This window comes from Oreochromis niloticus, linkage group LG9 (genome assembly GCF_001858045.2).
Source record: "Oreochromis niloticus isolate F11D_XX linkage group LG9, O_niloticus_UMD_NMBU, whole genome shotgun sequence".
Taxonomy (NCBI): Eukaryota; Metazoa; Chordata; class Actinopteri; order Cichliformes; family Cichlidae; genus Oreochromis; species Oreochromis niloticus.
The window spans coordinates 3,120,221-3,128,842 of NC_031974.2; the positions used below are offsets into that span (position 1 = coordinate 3,120,221).

The following is an 8,622-nucleotide window of genomic DNA, read 5'->3' on the forward strand; positions in this document are numbered from 1 at the left end:
ACAAGCATCGAAGGCGTTGGAAAGGGAGGGGGGATGAGTGTGTGCATATCAGTGTATATGTTTGTGTGTGCGTGTCCAGGGTTCAGCTGAGACGGTGTCCTTCGCCCTGCCAGGCTAAGTAAACAGTCTTCCAGCCAACCCAGGTGGCCTTGCATAGAATGGGAAGAACAGTCTAAACACAGTCGTTATCAGGGTGTTGTTGTTCAGCTCCAGCCTTGAGACCGCAGCTGGCGCCAAAGGGGTATCCGTATGAAGTGATGGTGGTTTTTACTTTAGTGCGAACAACAATTTATATGAATTTCAAAGCTGTTCTAACAGTCCAACACTGGTCTCTCAATCTCCCGTTGGAGAGCCATGAGGTTCTCCATGATGTTATCAAACTTACGCTCCGTGACGTTGTCATTCTTGTGCTCAAAGAGCAGATTCTGAGAACTCACGACCGCAGTGCACTTCTCCAAGATGTGATCCAAGTCTTATTCCGAGCGAGCCCCTCCAGATGAAATCCAGTTTGCACTCAGAGGTCTTATTCTGAGTATTCATGGCAGCCGTAAGCTTCTCCAAGATCTTATCCGTGCTGCACTCAATGAGCCCATTTTGAGAAACTCACGCCTCGGCCGATCGTTTCAATCCCAGCGGGCAGCCTTGTGGGGGTTTGAACAGCTGGTTCCGCTCCTTAATTCTTCGATAAGCCAGGGCCAAGCCAGCTCCGATCAGCAAGAACCCTGTTATCATGGTTCCGAATGGGTAGATATCTTCAACACTCAGGCTCACCCAAGCCCAGACTTCTCGTTGAGAAAGGGGTGTCAATTGCATTCAGGGACCAGCTGATCAAATCCATAATTCTCTTTTTGGTTTTAGAGAACAGACTGTGACAGAGTGTTCCAGGGAAAAGTAATACAAAAAACAGGAGACAAGACAAGGACAGAAGAAGCTAAGCAGGGAAGATAAGGGAGAGGAGAGGAGAAAAGTGCGACCGCCTTCGCTGAGAGCCAAACAATTGTTTGGCTCTCCTGACACATACAGGATCATTAAGGGTTTTCGCTTAGGCAGCAGTTGACCTTCTCTCCTGGATCGACTGGAGCTTTCTTTAGGCGCCTTCCCAGCTTTGACAAAAGTCCAGCTGGGATAACCACATTTACTCAGGGCCTTCTTGATGTGATGTTCTTTTGCTTCCCTGGCCGCTGTGTCAGTGGGGATGGTGTTCGCTCTGTGTTGTAGCGTCCTGATGACACCCAGTTTATGCTTCAGTGGATGATGAGAGTCAAACATTAAATACTGATCCGTATGCGTAGGTTTACGGTATTCGTCAGCTTTTAGATGTCCCCCATTACTGATGGAAATCTCAGTCTAAGAAGGCTAACCTGCAACTTTTCATATCCTCCCTGGTGAATTTGATGTGCCGGTCCACTGAGTTAATGTGATCCGTGAAATGCGCTACGTCCTGAGATTTGATTTTCACCCAGGTGTCATCCACATACATGAACCAATGATTTGGTGGTGTTCCAGGGTAGGATAGCATAGCCCTCTTTTCCGCTTCTTCCATGTACAAATTGGCCACGATGGGTTAAACTGGGGAGCCCATGGCACACCCATGTTTCTGCCTCTAGAACTGACCCTTTTATGTGAAGTAGGTGGAATGAAGACACACTTCAAACACACTTGGTCGATGCTGAGAGTGGTCCTGTTCCTGAGGTTGGGGTCATCCTGTAATCTCTTACGAACTACCTCGAACGCTTCCGTGACTGGGATGCAAGTGAAGAGAGATGTAACGTCGTACGAGACCATGGTTTCATCTGCCTCCATAATGACATCTCTCACCTTCTCAACAAAATCCAAAGTGTTCTGGATGTGGTGTTCAGAGCTGCTTACCAGTGGGTTGAGGATCGAAGCCAGAAACTTGGAGATTTTATAGGTGACCGAGTTGATCATGCAGACAATCGGCCTTAAAGGTGCACCCTGTTTGTGTATCTTCGGTAAACCATACAGACTTGGTGTAGATTACCCTGGGTATAGCCTGTGGTATGAGGCCCGGTCAATAGCGTTGTCCTGTTCTAACGCTTCAGACAGTCTATCACCCTCTCCCTGTAACCACTTCCTTGGTCTCATTTCAGGGGCTCATAAGTATTTTCGTCACTGAGCAGTGACAAAATTTTCTCATGATAGTCTTTCTGGTTTAGCAATACTGTGCACCTACCCTTGTCTGCCGGAAGCATGATAATGTTGTTGTCATTACTAAGTGATGTGAGTACTTTCCTCTCCTCCATGGTGATGTTGGATGCTGGGGGCTTTGCATTGCTGAGACAGGCTGAAACTTTCGTCCGTAGTTGCTCTGCTTCCACGTCTGCAATATTGTTGTTTCGAATTGCTGTTTCTGTGGCTGTGATCAGCTCCACTAGCGGGATTTGTCTGTGTGACAGCAAAATTCAACCCTATTTTCATGTTCAGAACTTCTACTTTCTGAATTTTCTTTATCTCTGGTGAAGTTGTAAAGTTATTTTATGCACAAAACTGAAAAAAACTTCCTTTTTTATTCTTTATTCAGATTTGATTACTGTGGTTTGTCAGACATCAGCTCTTTGGTCTCAGCACTGAAGTCCAAACCCACCCACCTGAGAGAGCTGGACCTGAGTAGCAACGACGTCCAGGATTCAGGAGTGAAGCATCTGTGTGGTTTCCTGGAGAGTCCAGGATGTGGACTTGAAACTCTGAGGTCAGTCACCATGTTTTAGTTGTGCGGAGATGAATATGATGTGAAAGTTGTGCTGACACCAAACTACAGACATAAGGCTGATATTATACTGATCCACACTGAAGATCTTCATGGTAAAGTTTGTTTTCTTCTTCTCTGGTTTAGTCCATTGACTGTAACAGAACAATGTGCACATTTCAAACGTTCAACAAAGAAGAAAAATCCACAGTCGATTTTCACCTTCAGTTTCTCCTCATGGTTTTTGTTTCTTTTCTTTTCTTTTCTTTTCTTTTCATCCATTAACATCTGAGTCACTGTAATATTTTTATTTATAAAATTGTGAATTTAAGGGTCACCACATTTTTTTCCACTGTGTGTGTGAACAGGAGTCATGAGGTCTTACTTAATGTAGACCTCATCACTCCTGTTCATAATTTGATAGTTTAGAAAATAGACAGCCAACCCTGTCAGAGGGATTGTGGGGTCACACTAATTGATATTATACTATTGTGTTTTTGCAAAAATGAAAATGCCCCTCATTCTTTCATGTTCTTATCTGCGAGACAATGCGTGAGTTATAAATTTAGTCCTCACATGGAAGTTTGAGCCCACTTGGTTTCTCACTCTCTGCTGAAAACATGAAGGCACATGGTCTTCTCTGTGTTTCCTACTGTACAGTAATTTGGTTTTGTGTTGTAGGGATGACTCCTCTGTTAAATGGTAGCATACCAGTAGTTTAGCTGGTTTGTAACAGCATGAATATAATCCATTGTTTCAACATTGTTTGTTTTTAATTTACATTTTTATGGTTTTTTTTTTAAAGCATCCATTTATATTTTTAAAATGAATAAGGAATTGGGAATTGTGGAAAAAATGTATTTTCTATAACTTTGTTGAAGTTTCCTGAAGACTGTATGAAGCTGCTGTTTGAAGTTTGTCTAATAAACTTACATCTTTCATTCTTTATACAGATTGTTGAGCTGTGGTTTGTCAAAGATCAGCTGTGATTATCTGGCAGCAGCTCTGAAGTCCAACCCCTCCCATCTGAGAGAGCTGGACCTGTGCTACAATGACCTGCAGGATCCAGATTTGTCTGAGCTGGTTGATCTTCAGGAGAGTCTAGACTACAGACTGGAGACTCTGGAGTAAGTAAACTGTTGGAGTGAGTGGGTGGTGCTGTCAGCAGTAATGTACTAAACACAGTCAGTATGAAACAAAGATCCAGTGTTTCCTGTAAAGTTGCAGCCTTCTCAGTGAAGCCTTATAAAAAGTAATCATCATTCATAAAACTGTGAGAGCAGCATCAAATCTGATCTCATACTGTTTGTTCTCTCATTTCATGCCTTAACAGCTGATCAGTTTTAACGTTGTCACAGTATGACTCAAGACTGTGACAACAATTGACAAGATTGCAAATCACTGGCTCTTATTCCAGAGAACCACCCTTACATTTAGTAACCTTGTGGTCGTCATACAGACCACCCACATAGCAGACGGGTCTGGCCCGGATCTGGTGTCAAGCTGGCACTTCTGACTGACTGGTGTCATGGCAGGGTGTATGTCAACCAGATGTGGGCCAGGTCTGGCAATGATGGCACTATTTATGTTCCTATTTTCCTATTGTAGTTAGAAGACCCAAATGCCACGTTGTAATACTATACTGCTATGGTAGCCAACGTTTCAAATGCAGGCTTGACAGGTTTGTGAGTGTAGACTTTATTCAAAACCTAGTGAGGATTTACTCATGTTTACCACTGGGTCACTGTAGCTCAGGAGGTAGAGTAATCCACACATGGGCCAGCACAGGACCACCAGTGTGTCTGCAACTGGCCTTGTGCCGGCCCATGTCTGGGCCACCTCTGGCAAACCAGATCGGGGCCACCAAAGGGCCGTCATTCTTTGCTGTATGTCGGCCATGTGTAAACACCAATTTTGCTATGTGGGCAGAAGCTCTGCTGAAGTCTACGAATCACGTTTAAGTCTGTGTCCTTCTGTCAGTGATGTTCAGTGACAGCCTCCATGTTGATCAAACAATTCAATTGGAGGAAGTAATTATTGAAGTTAACTCAGAAAGATCAATTGGAGAAAAAGAGTCTAACTTAACATCAATGGTACTAAAAGTAGCTGTAGATAATATTACATCTGTGGGATGATTATTGGTCATTTTTTCTCTAATGATAAAAATGTTATTTGTGAAGAAGTTCATGAAGTCATTACTAGTTAACGTTAAAGGGATGGTTGGCTCAGTAGAGCTCTGACTGTTTGTCAGCCTGGCTACAGTGCTGAAGAGAAACCTGGGGTTGTTCTTATTTTCTTCAATCAGTGACGAATAGTAAGATGTTCTGGCTTTGCGGAGGGCTTTCTTATAAAGCAGCAAACTATTTCTCCAGGCTAAATGATGATCCTCTAAATTTGTGACACGCCATTTCCTCTCCAGCTTACGAGTTATCTGCTTTAGGCTACGTGTTTGAGAATTATACCACGGAGTCAGGTACTTCTGATTTGAGGCCTTAGTTTTCACAGGAGCTACAGTATCCAGAGTCGTACGTAGTGAGGAGGTAAAATTATTAACAAGATAATCGACCTCTGTTGGAGTAGCGTTCAGATAGCTGCTCTGCTCTGTGTTGGTACAGGGCATTGAAGATGATAACAGTGGGTGGATTATATTCTTAAACTTAGTTACAGCACTTTCAGAAAGACATCTACTGTGATAAAGTCTACTCTCCACTGCTGTGTAATCAATTATTGTAAATGTAAATGTTATCAGGAAATGATCAGACAGCAGAGGGTTTTCAGGAAACACTGTTAAATGTTCAGTTTCTATGCCATATGTTAAAACAAGATCTAGAGTGTGATTAAAGTGGTGGGTGGGTTCTTTTACATTTTGAGAGAAGCCAATTGAGTCTAATAACAGATTAAATGCCATGTTGAGGCTGTCATTTTTAGCATCTACATGGATGTTAAAATCACCCACAATAATTATTTTATCTGAGCTGAGCACTAAATCAGATAAAAAGTCTGAGAAATCAGACAGAAACTCTGTGTAAGGCCCAGGTGGACGATAAGACTGGTTTCTGAGTTTTACAGCTGGGGTGGACGAGGCTAAGCATCAGGCTTTCAAATGAATTAAAAGTCTGTCTGGGTCTTTCGTTAATTAATAGACTGGTGTGAAAAGGGGGGGGGCGAGGGGGCTGCCACACCGCCCCTCGGCCTGTGCTTCGAGGTTTCTGGTAGTTAGAATGACTCGGGGGTGTTGATTCATTTAAACTAACATAATCATCCAGCTGCGACCAGGTTTCTGTAAGGCAGAGTAAATCGATTTGTTGATCAATTATTAAGTCATGTACTAACAGAGACTTGGAGGAGAGAGACCTAATATTTAATAATCCACATTTCACTGTTTTACTCTTTGGTTCAGATGTGGATACTGTGTTGTTCTTTCTTTGTGATTTTTTTATGTTTAAGTTGTTTGTTGCTGGTTTTTAGTTTGTTTTTTGTCTGTTTGGGAGCTGACACAGTCTCAATGGAGATGGGTTTTGGGGGGGCTAGCAGGAGGAGAGAAGCTGCAGAGAGGCGTGTAAGACTGCAACTCTGCTTCCTGGTCCCAACTCTGGATAGTCATATTTTGGGGGGTTTAATAAATTGGTCCATATTTCTAGAAATGAGAGCGGCTCCATCCAAAGTGGGATGGATGCCGTCTCTCCTAACAAGACCAGGTTTCCTCCAGAAGGTTTGCCAATTATCTATGAAGCCCACATCGTTTCTGGGACACCACTCAGACAGCCAGCAATTTAAGGAGAACATGCGGCTAAACATGTCACTCCTGGTCTGATTGGGGAGGGGACCAGAGAAAACTACAGAGTCCCACATTGTTTTGGCAAAGTTACACACCGATTCAATATTGATTTTAGTGACCTCCGATTGGCGTAACCGGGTGTCATTACTGCCGACATGAATTATGATCTTACTGTATTTACGTTTACCCTTAGCCAGCAGTTTTAAATTTCCTTCAATGTCGCCTGCTCTGGCCCCTGGAAGACAGTTGACTATGGTTGCCGGTGTCTCTAGCTTCACATGTCTGAGAACGGAATCACCAATTACCAGAGTTTGACCCCCGGCGGGTGTGTCGCCGAGTGGGGAAAAACGGTTAGACACATGAACAGGTTGGTGGTGTACCTGGGGCTTCAGTTTAAGACTATGCTTCCTCCTCACCATCACCCAGCCGCCCTCTTTCCCCAGCTGCTTGGGGTCTGCCGGGGAACAGCTAGCGGGGTGTCAGGAGTTTTCCTGTTTTGCAACTCAGGTCAGAATAAAAACGCTCAGACAGTTTTAACGTGTACACGGGTGAGACTCAGGGAGAGACTCGCACCCTGCAGTAAAAAGAAAGAGTCTTTATTCAGAGAGAAAATAGAACTGCAGGCTTCCTGTGTAACTTCCCCATTTAGGAGTCTGCACAGAGTTGCAGAGTTTAAGCTGAATACTGAAAAGAGCAAACACATTTAGATAATGAAACGTACTTTTAAGCATAACATAATAAAAATCCCAAAATCCTAAAAAATCTCTTAACACGGGGCCTACGCTATCTTCGGCTGCACCAGCTACAGGGGCCTGGCTAGCTACGGGTGAATGAAGGGTGCGAAGCCGAGTCTTCAATTCAGTAATCCTGGAGCTGCAAATATGCTACATTTGTTACAGGTATCATTACTGCTAAAGGAGGCCGAGGAGTAACTAAACATCTGACACAATGAGCAGGAAAGTGCAGGAGGGACAGGTGAAGTAGCCATGGTGCTAACGAGTCAGCTACGAGCTGAGCTAAGCTAGCGAAACAGTAAAGAGACAGTGAGTGAATACTTTGGCAATAAATTAGGGAGTGAGTACAAAGAGACTGTGCTTTGGATGAAGCACGTGAAGATTACACTATGAAAAAAAGAATGTATCTAAAAGTTTTTAATTAAATCTCTAAGCAGATCAGCTACTCAAAAACACCACTGTGTGTTTGAGCAGGAACAGGAAGTGATACTCTACCACAGAGAGAGCGAACAGCAAGTGACAGTCCCACCAAGAGCTTCCTGACTGGAAGGTCTTGGTGGGACTGACTGACAGCTGATGAAGAGTCTCTGGAAACACTCATTTATCTCCTCTGCTCTTCCTTCTTCTCTTGCAGGTGGGGGTATCCATAGACTGGCTCGCTGAGAGAGGATGAGCTGTGTCCTGTTTAGAGCCCTGTAATAGTGACGTGTCCTGACATGGACCCTGTCTCTCACCACTGCTCCAGGCCCAAACACTGAGCTAGTGAAGCAGAAGAAAATAGGTGGTATAAAAATTCAGAATAAAAATGTAAATAAACGTTATTCGTAAATTTAACATGAATCAAATTGTGATCTTTTGAATCTGACGTCATGAGTGTACCTGTTGAAACAGGGAAGCTCTGTTTAAAGCCATAACATCATCTCTGATGGGGTCCACATGCTCAAATGTGAGGTCACATGTACTCAGGAAGGCATTTCCCATGATCCCCTCTGATTCCTCTGTGTCAAACCATATCACAGAAGAATAGGAAAAAAGGTTTGGTCGCCAGTCTAACATAGAGAGACAGACGACCATGGGTTCTCTCCAAGTACCGGAGAGAACCAACACAAACATGGGGAGAACATGCAAACTCCACACAGAAAGGCCTCGGCCAGGACCTTCTTGCTTCTTGGTGGTGTTAATCACTGCGCCACCGTACTGACCTGAAAATGTCTTGAAAATAAAATAGTTACACCTGTGACTGAAGCACCGATCAGTTCATAAATGAATTAGCGAATCCAACATGATTGTAAAACGTTTACATATTTCATTTCTTAAGAACGTGGAAAGGACGCAACCTCACCAACTTCCTACCAGAAACTGCCTGATTATAAATCATCATAACATAAATGTGATGAAGCCTG

The 8,622-nt window shown here is 43.5% G+C and overlaps 1 long non-coding RNA gene across 1 annotated transcript; it reads left to right on the top strand.

The window, feature by feature from the left end:
* Positions 1–2,667: 2,667 nt before the first annotated feature.
* Positions 2,668–8,053, top strand: LOC112847764 (uncharacterized). Its single transcript, XR_003221526.1, has 3 exons — positions 2,668–2,710; positions 3,661–3,834; positions 7,854–8,053. It is a non-coding gene; the product is annotated as an uncharacterized LOC112847764 (long non-coding RNA).
* The last annotated feature ends 569 nt before the right edge of the window (positions 8,054–8,622 follow it).